Source organism: Macrobrachium rosenbergii, chromosome 26 (assembly GCF_040412425.1).
Source record: "Macrobrachium rosenbergii isolate ZJJX-2024 chromosome 26, ASM4041242v1, whole genome shotgun sequence".
Taxonomy (NCBI): Eukaryota; Metazoa; Arthropoda; class Malacostraca; order Decapoda; family Palaemonidae; genus Macrobrachium; species Macrobrachium rosenbergii.
This window is the reverse complement of record NC_089766.1, coordinates 97,002-109,960: the sequence shown is the minus strand read 5'-3', so window position 1 is coordinate 109,960 and position 12,959 is coordinate 97,002. Positions and strand designations below refer to the sequence as shown.

At 36.3% G+C, this 12,959-nt stretch overlaps 1 long non-coding RNA gene across 1 annotated transcript; it reads left to right on the top strand.

Annotated features, from left to right (window-relative positions):
- The first annotated feature begins 273 nt into the window (after positions 1–273).
- On the top strand, positions 274–4,541 carry LOC136852867 (uncharacterized). The gene is made up of 3 exons (XR_010857254.1): positions 274–1,397; positions 2,238–2,352; positions 3,298–4,541. It is a non-coding gene; the product is annotated as an uncharacterized lncRNA (long non-coding RNA).
- The last annotated feature ends 8,418 nt before the right edge of the window (positions 4,542–12,959 follow it).

Here is a 12,959-nt window from a genome sequence, read left to right as displayed (position 1 = left end):
GTATATAAGAAGGTTTAGTGTCAATAAATATAGCGAGAATTGAACAATCTTGATACGATATTTATATTAGATTCCAGAAATTATTTATTTAACAGCAAATAGCTAGAAATATTTACATTAATTTACGAGATTTGTAAAACGTAAACAAGCTTCGATCTGGTTGTAAAAGCGATTTGTACAATTCAAATTAAAAATTTTGATAAAAAATTTTGATTGCTTGAAGACATTACGGAAAATATTTGTTAGAAAATATTGTTTAAATTGTTTGTGTAGAGACGAACTGGGCTGTATCAAATCGGCTTTGTAGATGTACTGAAAAGACTTCGATTGGAATTGTTACGATGGGGACGTGGAACCAGTGGAACCAGGAACCAGTGGAACCAAGGAACAAAGACCAGTGGAACTAAAGACAATTGAAACCAGGAACCAGTGACACCAAAGACAATTGAAACCAGGAGCCAATGGAACCAGGAGTTAGTGGGACAAAGGACTGGTGGACCCGTGAACCAGTGGAACAAGGAACCAGAGGAACCAAGGACCAGTGGAACCAACGTCCAGAGGAACCGTTGGAACAAGGGACCAGGGACTAGTGGAACCAGGGACTAGTGGAACCAGGGACTAGTGGAACCAAGGACTAGTGGAACCAGGGACTATTAGGATTAAGGACTAGTGGGACCAGGGACTAGTAGGATTAAGGACTAGTGGGACCAGGGACTAGTAGGGATTAAGGACTAGTGGGACCAGGGATTAGTAAGATTAAGGACTAGTGGGACCAGGGACTAGTAGGATTAGGGACCAGTTGGACCAGGGACTAGTGGGATTGGGGACTAGCGGAACCAGGAACTAGTGGGACCAAGGACTACTGGGGCCTGGGACCTGTGGAACCAGGGACTAGTGGAACCAGGGACTAGTGGAACCAGGGACTATTGGGGCCCAGGACTAGTGGAACCAGGGACTAGTGGAACCAGGGACTAGTGGGACCAGGGACTAGTAGGGTTAGGGACTAGTAAGACCAGTGACTAGTAAGACCAGAGACTAGTGGGACCAGAGACTAGTGGGACCAGGGACTAGTGGGACCAGGGACTAGTAAGATTAGGGACTGGTGAGACCAGGGACTAGTGGAACCAGGGACTATTAGGATTAGGGACTAGCGAGACCAGGGAGTAGTGGAACCAGGGACTAGTAGGAATAGGGACTAGTGAGACCAGGGACTAGTAAGACCAGGGACTAGTAGGATTAGGGACAGGTGAGACCAGGGACTAGTAGGATTAGGGACTAGTAAGACCAGGGACTAGTGGGACCAAGGACTAGTAAGACCAGGGACTAGTAGGACCAGGGACTAGTGAGACCGGGACCAGGACCAGGAACTAGTGGAATCAAGAACCGGTGGAACCATGGTATGTTCATTCACTAGTTACTAAGTTGAGTAAAAATAGAATATTTCGCCATAAACACAATATATATAAATACATAATATATATATATATATATATATATATATATATATATATATATATATATATATATATATGTGTGTGATTTATTCTTTGCTTTTCATATGTAAAATAAGTCTAGAGTTTTAAAGCATATCATGACAGCTTTAACTAGATAAAGTATATTGGTGCTCTCTAGAGTATGCTTGTAAGGACAGGCACTCACTAGGCCTATCAATTCACTAAATAGAATTGCTACTTTATAAGTGTGTCAGAAAAGCTTTAGCTTTAACTATAAAAAAATAGTTACATTATTAGGCATATTGGTTTTCCTGAATTTTCCTGTAGGGACAAGGATTTTGTCTAGGCCCATCAATTCACTAAACAGACTTGCTTTATAAGAAAGTGATGACAACTTTAACTAGATAAAGTATTAGGCATATTTGTGCTCCAGAGTATGCCTGTAAGGACAGAGACATACTAGTCCTATCAACTCACGTATAGACTTGCTGCATTACCTGTCGAAATGTTTAGTGCCCAAATACTCTATTATGCTTAATTATCAGCATATTAATAAAAAAATCAATGATTTCTTAGGTCTCTTGACGTTTTGACTGATTCTAGATACAGTAGTATTAGGCATACTGGTATTCCAGATTATTCTTGTAAGGACAGACACACAGGTCTAGGCCTATCAATTCACTACATAGATTTGCTGCATTATTTATTCAGAATTTTAGCACCTAAATACTTCACTATGTATAATTATCAATATATATTATTAATAAATCTCTTGTTTTTCAGGTCTCTGGGCGTTTTGACTGATTGATGGCATCTGATCTACGACAGAGCAATTATTATGTCAAGAATTTTCTAGACCATATCATAATATCATGGCCAGTTAGGCTACTCCGGAATGGTAAGGAAGTTTATCACTTTTTCATGTTTTTTTTTTAAACTACTGAATGCTAAAGCGGCATGTGGCTTATTCACAATCAGGCTACTGAATGCTAAAGAATCATGTGGCTTATGCACAATTAAGCTACTGAATCGTTAAGAAGCATGTGGCTTATGCACAGTTAAGCTACTGAATGTTAAAGAATCATGTGGCTTATGCACAGTTAAGCTACTGACTGCTAAAGAATCATGTGGCTTATGCACAATTAAGCTACTGAATGTTTAAGAATCATGTGGCTTATGCACAATTAAGCTACTGAATGCTAAAGAATCATGTGGCTTATGCACAATTAAGCTACTGAATGCTAAAGAATCATGTGGCTTATGCACAATTAAGCTACTGAATGCTAAAGAATCATGTGGCTTATGCACAGTTAAGCTACTGAATGCGAAAGAAGCATGTGGCTTATGCACAATTAAGCTACTAAATGCTAAAGAAGCATGTGGCTTATGCACAATGGATCCAAAATTAACCGTAAAGCATACGAATATAATTAATTTTTTCTTCATTGATCTAGTTTTTAGTAAAATGGTGGGTATTGTGTCCATGATAAAGCTTAGAAATTGAGCAAGATAGTCTATTGCACACTAGTCTGTTGCATGAACCCTCCAATTTTTCTTTGAGTTTGAAATGACTTGTCGTTTTAAATTTTGAATTTCAGAATTTAAGCCAAACGTTCGTTTTCACAGATGATATGAATAAAAAATGCAAGGGTCTAATATTCAATTGAGAGAGAGAGAGAGAGAGAGAGAGAGAGAGAGAGAGAGAGAGAGAGAGAGAGAGAGAGAGAGAGAGAGAGAGAGAGAGAAACTCGATCCAGTCAGTAGGAGGAAAGTTTAGGCTAATAGTTTTCTAAGTCCATTTTTCAGTTATGTGCTTTCTATATATAATTTTTTTTCCTTGCAGGGAAATCAGATAAAAGCCAGAGTATTTTGTTGGCGTGACATTACAAAGAAAGCAGAAGAACAACAACAAGATGAACAACACACAAGAACTTTCTCCTCAACAAAGAAACAATTCAGGTTCAAAAGAATGAACGAGAGAAGACGGTTGCCCTAACATGACTCCAGCTAAAAAAAAAATGAACAATTAATAAGCAATATGACAGCTGAGAGCTCAAATATGTATTAGGATGCATAGATACATTAGGATTTTCAATGCAACTTATTATTAGTCTCATATCAATATGTATTAGGATACATAGGTTTTTCATTGTATATTAATTTTATAAGCCCAATAACAGCTGTCAAGTGGTTAATGTATGATACAGGATACATAGTTTTGCATTTGCTTGAATCTAGTAGTTATAAGTTGGTCAGTGTTCCGGATACATAGATATTTCAGATTTTTTTTATTCAATATTAGCTATTTTCCATGCTTCATGACGCATCAGTTTATTACTTAAATGTCCTATAAGTTAAATACAGCTATAGGCCTACTTGAGGATACTTAGTTTTCGGTTGAATTTCCTAACAATGCTAATAGCCATCAAGTAGCTTAGATTTGAATGCCTTATAAGTTTACTGCAGCTATTGGCCGACTTCAGGACACTTAGTTTTCAGTCAAATTTCATGGCAATGCTAATAGCCATCAAGTAGCTTAGACTTAAAATGCCTTATAGGTTTAATACAGCTATAGGCCTACTTCAGGATAGTTAGTTTTCAATTGAATATCCTACTGGTTCTACTAGCTATCAAATACGTTTAATACAACAATAGACCTACTTCAGGATACATAGTTTTCAGTTGAATTTCCTACTAGTGCTACTAGCTGTCTAATAATTTTCCTACAGCTATAGGCCTACTTCAGGATGTTTAGTTTTCAATTGAATTTCCTGCCAGTGCTGTTAGCTATCATTTTAGAACGCTTCAGCATTCCATGATTTTTTTAGTAATTCTTATTATTTGATCAGTTTGAACAGCAAGGGGACTTTGCCAGGTTAACGTAAATTGTCTGAGAACAACACTTTTGCTATTTTTGAGTTATTTTTCGTAAAGTTTCAGAATCTCAGGTGCAATACTGCCCCAAAAATGGAAGACTGTATTATCTGCAAAAATACAAAACTGAGAAAAATGGTAGATACTCCCTTGCCTTACTACTGATTTTGCAGATATACTACAAATGGGTCCCCTTAAATAAAGCATTGAAGAGTCATTCTGAAACTGCAGTAACTTGTGTATTTTATGTTTCACGAGGCCAATAGGTGGCATATCTCAATTTCGAAAATTTTGCAGATAATGCAGTTTTCCATTTTAGGGCAGAATAGTGTCTCGATATATGGAGATAAATTTAGGTTAATTTGTTTATTTTTTATATATTTATTTACTTAGTGTCAGTTGTTGCACAGACTTCCCATTGAGCTTAAATTGATCAGATTAATATTCACTTAACTGTTGTTATTAGAAAATTTAAAATTTCAAAATTTTAATAATGGAAAACAAATTTTATAATTTATCTAGATTCAGTTCAGTTATTGCTAAAACTTGTTTTTGTTAAAATTTGAACTTTTTAGAATTTTTATAACTGGAATAATTACTGTAATACTAAATTGATCAAGATTCAGTTCACAGTTATTTTTAAAAACTTTTAGTGTTATAACTTTTAACTTTTTAAAATTTGAATAATGGGAAGAATTATTGTAATACCAAATTTTGTAATTGATGTTATATTGTACAGACTTCTGTATTTCAGCTTACTGCTCAGTTCTCATCAAGTCTTAAGCCTTCATTTAGCCAGGAAAGAAAAACCCATCCTTAAAAACTACTGGAAAAAAGTCTATAGTGGCACCGAAACATTTCAAGAAAATTAAAACAATATCCAATGTCTCTTTAGATATGGTGTAACGTGTAGACATTTTAATCTAGGTTTGGTAAGATTTGTCATAATTTTATCCATATGGCCAACATTGACAGGAACCTGAGATACAGTACTTTTTATGGCAACGTTCTTAGCTACAGAAACTTAATATAGAATGTCTTAGCTACAGAAACGTGATATAGAATGTTCTAGCTACAGAAACTTGATAATCTCTCTCTCTCTCTCTCTCTCTCTCTCTCTCTCTCTCTCTCTCTCTCTCTCTCTCTCTCTCTCTCATTTTACTGAAGCAGTTCTGCACAGTCTGTGCTTTACATGAGCTTCTGAAGAATCATTACACACACACACACACACACACACCCCAAGGAGTCTTAGCCATTGCTTCCAGACACAGGGATTAGGTACCTCACTCTTAACCATTTTCAGGCTTACGTTCTTACACTAAATACACTTAAACTACACAAGTTATTTTATTATTATTATTATTATCCAGAAGATGGACCCTATTCATGTGGAACAAGTCCACTAAAGGGGCCACTGACTTGAAATTTAAGCTTCCAAAGAATATGGAGTTCGTTAGGAAGTCAGAGAAGGTTATTGGAAACGTAGAAAGGAAAAACCAAATTAATGAATAGATAAAAATATATTAAAATATAAGGAGAATAGCGTTAGGGTAGTAATGCATTGCATCTTCGCATGAACTTTAGAAGACCCAATTCCACGATATCCTCTGGGATTAAGTACTTCACTCTTAACCTTTTTCACTCTTAAATTTCTTACCTTTCATATTCTCTTTTTTCCATCTTACTTTCCTCAACCCTCTCCTAACAATTGATTCGTAGAACAACTGCTTTGAGGTTTTCCTCCTGTTACACCTTTCAAACCTTTTTACTGTCAATTTCCGTTTCAGCGCTGAATGAGTTTATAGGTCCCAGTGCTTCCTGGCCTGTGGGCTAAATTCTATATTCAATTCAATTCAGTTCAAGTCTTCAATTTATACTCTAAACTTGACCCTTCAAGCACTTCTAGGAGTTTAGTTGCACCATGATCTTAGATATTTGGACCTTAGGATTGTTCAGGTATGAAAATCTAGTAAATCTCTGAGTGTGAAGATAATTGTTTTGTCACAATTGTCTTTAAGTGAGTTCTGGAGTTATGTTTATGGAAGGTTATGTTATGTAATGTGATCAAGTTAGGGATTATATCCAGCCTTAATGTTTGGGTGGAAGGCTTTTTCTGGTTAATGTACAAAGTGAGAACTGAAGCAGTGTCTGTAAATAACAATTTTTTTAACCTTAACTTGTAAACCTGTAGCCTGTAATCTGTAAACAAAGAGTTTTTGCTCATTATTAAGGGACGTAAGCTGGAGTACAGAAGTCCTCATATATATGTATATAAACTACTGTATGTATATTTAAACACTGTATACACAAAACTGGAAAGAATTTTAAAATAAAGGCCTCCTTGGGGTCAGCATTGCAATGCCCCTAAGAAGGAGGGGGAGGGAGGAAGAGTGCCCTCAGCTGGAGGTCATAAAGACCAGTCTAGGTCACTACCAACCTTGAAACCGACCCCAAAAAGAGCTGTTTTCTAAGCTGGCACCTGATTGGTCGAGATGGGTAAAGACTTGTTATGCTTTCCTTGTGGCTTCCAAGATGTATATGTATGTTTTTTATGTTGCTAGTAAAGGTTGTTGGACTATTTTAAATTGTCAATGAATAATGTTATGTACAGAGAGACCAATGTGAGTGTGGTAAGGTTGAGTACTGAGACAAACCTAGGCCTATGGTAACATTCATGGCTGTAGTTTTGTATCTTGGGCAAATTTTGTATTGGCTGACGTGTATCGTCTTAAATGAAACATGTCCTGAAGACCTTGTAGGTTTAACAACCAGAATATTGTTCCCCGAAACATATGATGGCCCACCAAAACTAATTTTTAAAAGTCCAGTGTCTCTATGGGTAACTTGTCAGAGAATTTACGGGATGTATACAACGTACATTTTGTCAATCTGTTTTTTTCTTTTTTGTTTAGATTTCTTGCCGGATTGTCTCCTGTGTCTTGTTACAGAACTTGGGTCTTGTTTTAATTAAACCTCATAGAAGACAGAGAAATAATTAAGCAAAAGATTTGTGGTTATGATGTTTATATATATATTTTCTCGAACGTGTTAACCATTTATAGTTGGTTGGCTCTGTAGCAGACAGGGTTCTGTCCTTAGAGCTGTGTATGAATTTATTTTTGAATATTTGTGGACAGGGTTATTTTAATGTCTTCAGAGATATTTATATATAAGAATGGCCATTTTTTAATAGATAATTGACTAAAATTGTTAGAGGTAAAATTACTGTATATGAATGACTTCTAAATCTTTCGATTATTTTCCAAGAAAATTCTCATTTTGGGGAATTTTTTTTATTCTGAACTGTCACATTTTACCTATATATTTTTTATTATTAGATTCTGTTATTTGAAATATCATTTCCTGACTGAGTTTGTGTCAATTTGGTGATGTAATATGGGGAAAAATATAACTTGTAAAGCATCATTTTCTTGGGCAGAATTTAAAAAAATTTTGCTGATGTATAAGACTGATTTTTTAAACAGTTTACACGAAAATACTCCTCAATCTTATTTTAAAAGATTTAAAGTTTCAAGAAATTTATAAAAACTAAAGAGTTGTCTCTAAGAATATAAAGTAAGTTTATCAGAACATTTGGAAAGCCAAAGTTATCCTTGCAGTCAAGTATACGACAAAACTCTTAATTACATTTTGGACACATTCCTTCTTCCCAAAAGGGGGTACCAGCTGGGGGCTCAAACACCTCCACGTCTTAGGGTTGACATTACATTCGTGTACTTGAAATAAAGAAAGGATAAATACTGCTATGGCCAATGTTTAGAAGTCTGTGTGAGAAACCTAACAAAGTTCATAACATCGCCAGGGAATTAGACAAAATCGGGTGTGTGTGTTTGGTTTAATCCTAGAGGAGATTGTATGGAGGTCTTTGGCATAATACTGACAGAAACTAAGCTTGTTGACAAGTGTAATGTGTATCTGTGTGACATTTTTGTACTGGAAAAGTTCTAATACTGTCACCTTGTCAAAAGGCATGTTGGGATTTTGAAGGTGTGTGAGGTAATATCTAGGCTTCGTAGAGAAATGTTTATGGAGGTCTTTGGCATAATACTGACAGAAACTAAGCTTGTTGACAAGTTTAATGTGTATCAGTGTGACATTTTTTTACTGGAAAGGTTCTAATACTGATTATACTGTCACCCAATACCTTGCCAAAAGGCATGTTGGGATTTTGAAGCTGTGTGAGGTAATAATCTAGACTTGACTGAATGCAAAATATGGACTTTATAACAAATGTTTTCCCTGTCATGTAATGAAGAAGCTGACCTCATTATTAGGTTGCCTTTCTAACGTAAGGCTTAATTCACGTAAAAATATTCCAGTGAAAAGCTTGGTAAGATTTAGGTGAATCAGATGCTATGTAAGAAAGTATTCCCACAAAAATTTTGGTCAGGATTTAGACGAATCAGATGATATTGAGAAGCTAGTTGTCATATCCTTATAGAAGTTACAACAATATTCATTGCCAATTTTTGAAATGCTTACGTCAGATTGTCAAGGTTAAGTGGCTTTAGGTGTTCACAGAGTGTCTCCTGAATGTTTATAGAAATTGAAAAAAGTGTTACATAGGTTCACTGAGCTATGCATTGGCTCCCAAAATTGGAGATGCATGTCCCTGATGTGAGGTACTTGTGTAAGGTTGGTACAGAACTGTTCTGGAGCATTTTGTTGTTGGGAGAATATGAGATACGAGATTTTATTTTATCATGATGAGGATATTCAGATTTATAACTTGTGTGGACTTTTCATTGCTCCAATATTGGTCTTGACATGCCTTACTGAGTCATGCTACCTTGAGAAGTCACTAGAATGACAATTGATTTTACAGTTAGTATACCTGATCTTGGGTAACTTAAGACAGTGTTTAAAATTTCCTGGGTTTTATACCGGTATGCAGCTTACCTTTCTGGATGTCAGTGGATTTGTGTAGAGGTTTTTTGAATGTTGAAAGAAGTAATGTCATTCAGGAAGCCTACTGGAGATATGTGGTGTAGGATTAAATAGTTTTTTATGATGATTGTTTGTGGTTCAATGCAGTCCCTGCTCGTGAAGCTTTAGGATTCAGTGTATGAAGTTTTGGAATCTGATATAGTTCGAAGTTTGGTGATTATAATGCTGAAAACGAGTTTGATAAATGTTAATAGGTGTGCTTAATGTTTGCGTAGTTTTGTAATAGTCAGTTTTGGTACACAGCAAAGGTCCACCTTGTGATGGTTAAATGTCTAAAAAAAATTTTACGTAGTGTTGGAGATTTAGCTAGTGTATGTTTGTGATAACCTAGCATTTTATTGACAGTGGAATTTAGGCTCCAGGCTTTGCTTGTGATAATTCTGGACTGTATTTCTGATGCACTATGACAGATTCAGAATTCATTATCGTCAGTATCATCTGAATACGAGATACAAGGTTTAAAGCACAGGATATGTTTGATGGTGTTTGAAACAAGTCCTGGATTCAGGAAAAATGTTGGTTTCAAGATCAGTTGGGATTCAGGAAGTCCCCGCTTCTGGTAGGTTTTGGTGTTTAGAAAGTCTGTTGTGTTAGCTTATGGTAGTTTTGGTTTTAGAAAGTGTCTTAGTCTGTGATACTTTCACTTTTCATTTTGGTTTTTAGAAGTCTCTTGCATTAATTTATGATAGTTTTGGCTTTTAGAAAGTGTTTTGGTTTGACACTTTCACGTTTCACTGTCTGAGGTTCTGGGAAGTTTCTGTAGTAGTTTTTCATTCAGGAAGTTATTTGTGCAACTCTTTTATAGGAAGTTTGTCACTGTGATACTTTTGAGTCGATTGATCTGTGAAACTCAGTTTGAGAAACTTTTGCACTTGGAAGTTACCGTATGATACTTTCACCTTTAGAAAGCCAATTCATCTGTGAAACTTAGCCTGAGAAAGTCTGATTCTTCATGATAGTTTGCTTTCAGAAAGTCTACTTTCTAAACTTCAGCATTCAGGAAATGTATACTAGTTTGTGATATTCTCCCTAAAGTAATTGTGGTTAGTGTGTGGTAGGTTTTTATTTAAAATGTCTGTACATTGCTTTTACTTTCATGTAGTCTGTTATAGTGTAGTTGTTTTGCCTTCAGGAAGTCTGTTAATTTGTTGTTTTTTGTCTCCAGGAAGTCTCTTAATTTGTTGTGTTTTGTTTTCAGGAAGTCTGTTAATTTGTTGTGTTTTGTCTTCAGGAAGTCTGCTAATTTGTTGTGTTTTGTCTTCAGGAAGTCTGCTAATTTGTAGTGTTTTACCTTCAGGAAGTCTGTTAATTTGTACAGTAGTAGTTTTTCCTTCAGGAAGTCTGTTAATTTGTACAGTAGTAGTTTTTCCTTCAGGAAGTCTGTTAATTTGCAGTGTTTTGCCTTTTGGAAGTCTGTTAATTTGTAGTTGTTTTGCCTTCAGGAAGTCTGTTAATTTGCAGTGTTTTGCCTTCAGGAAGTCTGTTAATTTGTAGGGTTTTGCCTTAAGTCTGTTAATTTGTAGGGTTCTTCCTTCAGGAAGTCTGTTAAATTTGTAGTGTTTTGCCTTAAGGAAATCTATTAATTTGTAGGGTTTTGCCTCAGGAAGTCTGTTAAATTTGTGGTGTTTTGCCTTCAGGAAGTCTGTTAGTGTGTAGGGTTTTGCCTTAAGGAAGTCTGTTAATTTGTAGGGTTTTGCCTTCAGGAAGTCTGTTAAATTTGTGGTGTTTTGCCTTCAGGAAGTCTGTTAATTTGTAGGGTTTTGCCTTAAGGAAGTCTGTTAATTTATAGGGCTTTGCCTTCAGGAAGTCTGTTAATTTATAGGGCTTTGCCGTCAGGAAGTCTGTTAATTTGTAGTATTTTGCTGTCAGGAAGTCTGTTAAATTTGTAGGGCTTTGCCTTCAGGAAGTCTGTTAAATTTGTAGGGTTTTGCCTTCAGGAAGTCTGTTAAATTTGTAGGGTTTTGCCTTCAGGAAGTCTGTTAGTGTGTAGGGTTTTGCCTTCATGAAGTCTCTTAATTTGTAGGGTTTTGCCTTCAGGAAGTCTGTTAATTTGATGGGTTTTGCCTTCAGGAAGTCTGTTAATTTGATGGGTTTTGCCTTCAGGAAGTCTGTTAATTTGATGGGTTTTGCCTTCAGGAAGTCTGTTAAATTTGTAGGGTTTTGCCTTCAGGAAGTCTGTTAAATTTGTAGGGTTTTGCCTTCAGGAAGTCTGTTAAATTTGTAGGGTTTTGCCTTCAGGAAGTCTTAATTTGTAGGGTCTTGCCTTCAGGAAGTCTATCAATTTGTAGTTGTTTTGCCTTCAGGAAGTTTGTCAATTTGTAGTTGTTTTGCCTTCAGGAAGTCTGTTAACTTGTATTTTTTTGTCTTCAGGAAGTCTGTTAATTTGTAGTGTTTTGCCTTTTGGAAGTCTGTTAATTTATAGTTGTTTTGCCTTCAGGAAGTCTTAATTTGTATTTGCCTTCATGAAGTCTCTTAATTTGTAGGGTTTTGCCTTCAGGAAGTCTGTTAATTTGATGGGTTTTGCCTTCAGGAAGTCTGTTAATTTGTAGTGTTTTGCCTTCAGGAAGTCTGTTAATTTGTGGTTGTTTTGTCCTCAGGAAGTCTGTTAATTTGCAGTGTTTTTCAGGAGGTCTTTAAATTGTAGTGTTTTGCCTTCAGGAAGTCTGTTAATTTGTAGTGTTTTGCCTTCAGGAAGTCTGTTAATTTGTAGTTGTTTTGCCTTCAGGAAGTCTGTTAATTTGTTGCGTAGATTTTGCCTAACAGTACTCCCAAGAATAGAGGTTTAGCTTTCTCTAGGATATTTTTTATATAAAGGTGACTGCATCGTCAAGAATTAGTAATTCAGAAACCTGGGAAATGCATAATTAGTTAATGAAACAGGAATGAGTATCGGTAGTTAGTCATAACTAACAGACAGTTGGGCATAACTGACTTGGAATGGCATGGAATATAGAATTTAGGCCAAAGGCCTCGCTCTGGGACCCATGAGGTCATTCAGCACTGGAAGGGATATTGAGAACAGAAAGGTTTGAAAGGCGTAACAGGAGGAAAACATTGCAGTTGCACTATAATGTGAAGGGTTTTTTTGTGAGCAACATGAAATTGCACATTTCACTTTCAACACTGAACAGAATTTTTAGTTTCTAGGCACTAATATGCAAAAGCAGGGACTTTTAAAATAGTGTATTTGGTGAGCAATACAAAACGACTCATAAAAAATAATCAGTCCTGTTCTGGTGATCAGTATAAAACTGCTTTTCAAAGTTTGTTAAAACTGGAAGATTTGAGAATCATCTCAACTTCAAAATACACCCAAAGGAATGTCCCAAATCAGGTGTAGGACATTCCTCCCTAAATACGTTAATGGCGCTAACTTTTCTTCCTAATGACCTGGCAATGGGATGGATTTTTGTGAGGCGTATCACACAGAACCTAAACTGGCCTGGTGGTCCACGTGTACGGTGAAGGTTGACGTTAGTCCGACCTGCTGTCCTGCTGGGGGAGGAAGAACTCAGGGCAGGAGGACATTAGCTTTGCACGTCTCCGACCATTTACCTGACTCAATCACTTACATTGAATGGTGGTATTAGGCCTGTAAGACGAAGTGGTGGTATTTTTGGGAAGGGGGGAGTGCCTCAAGGCACGCTTGTTCCACCCGAAGGG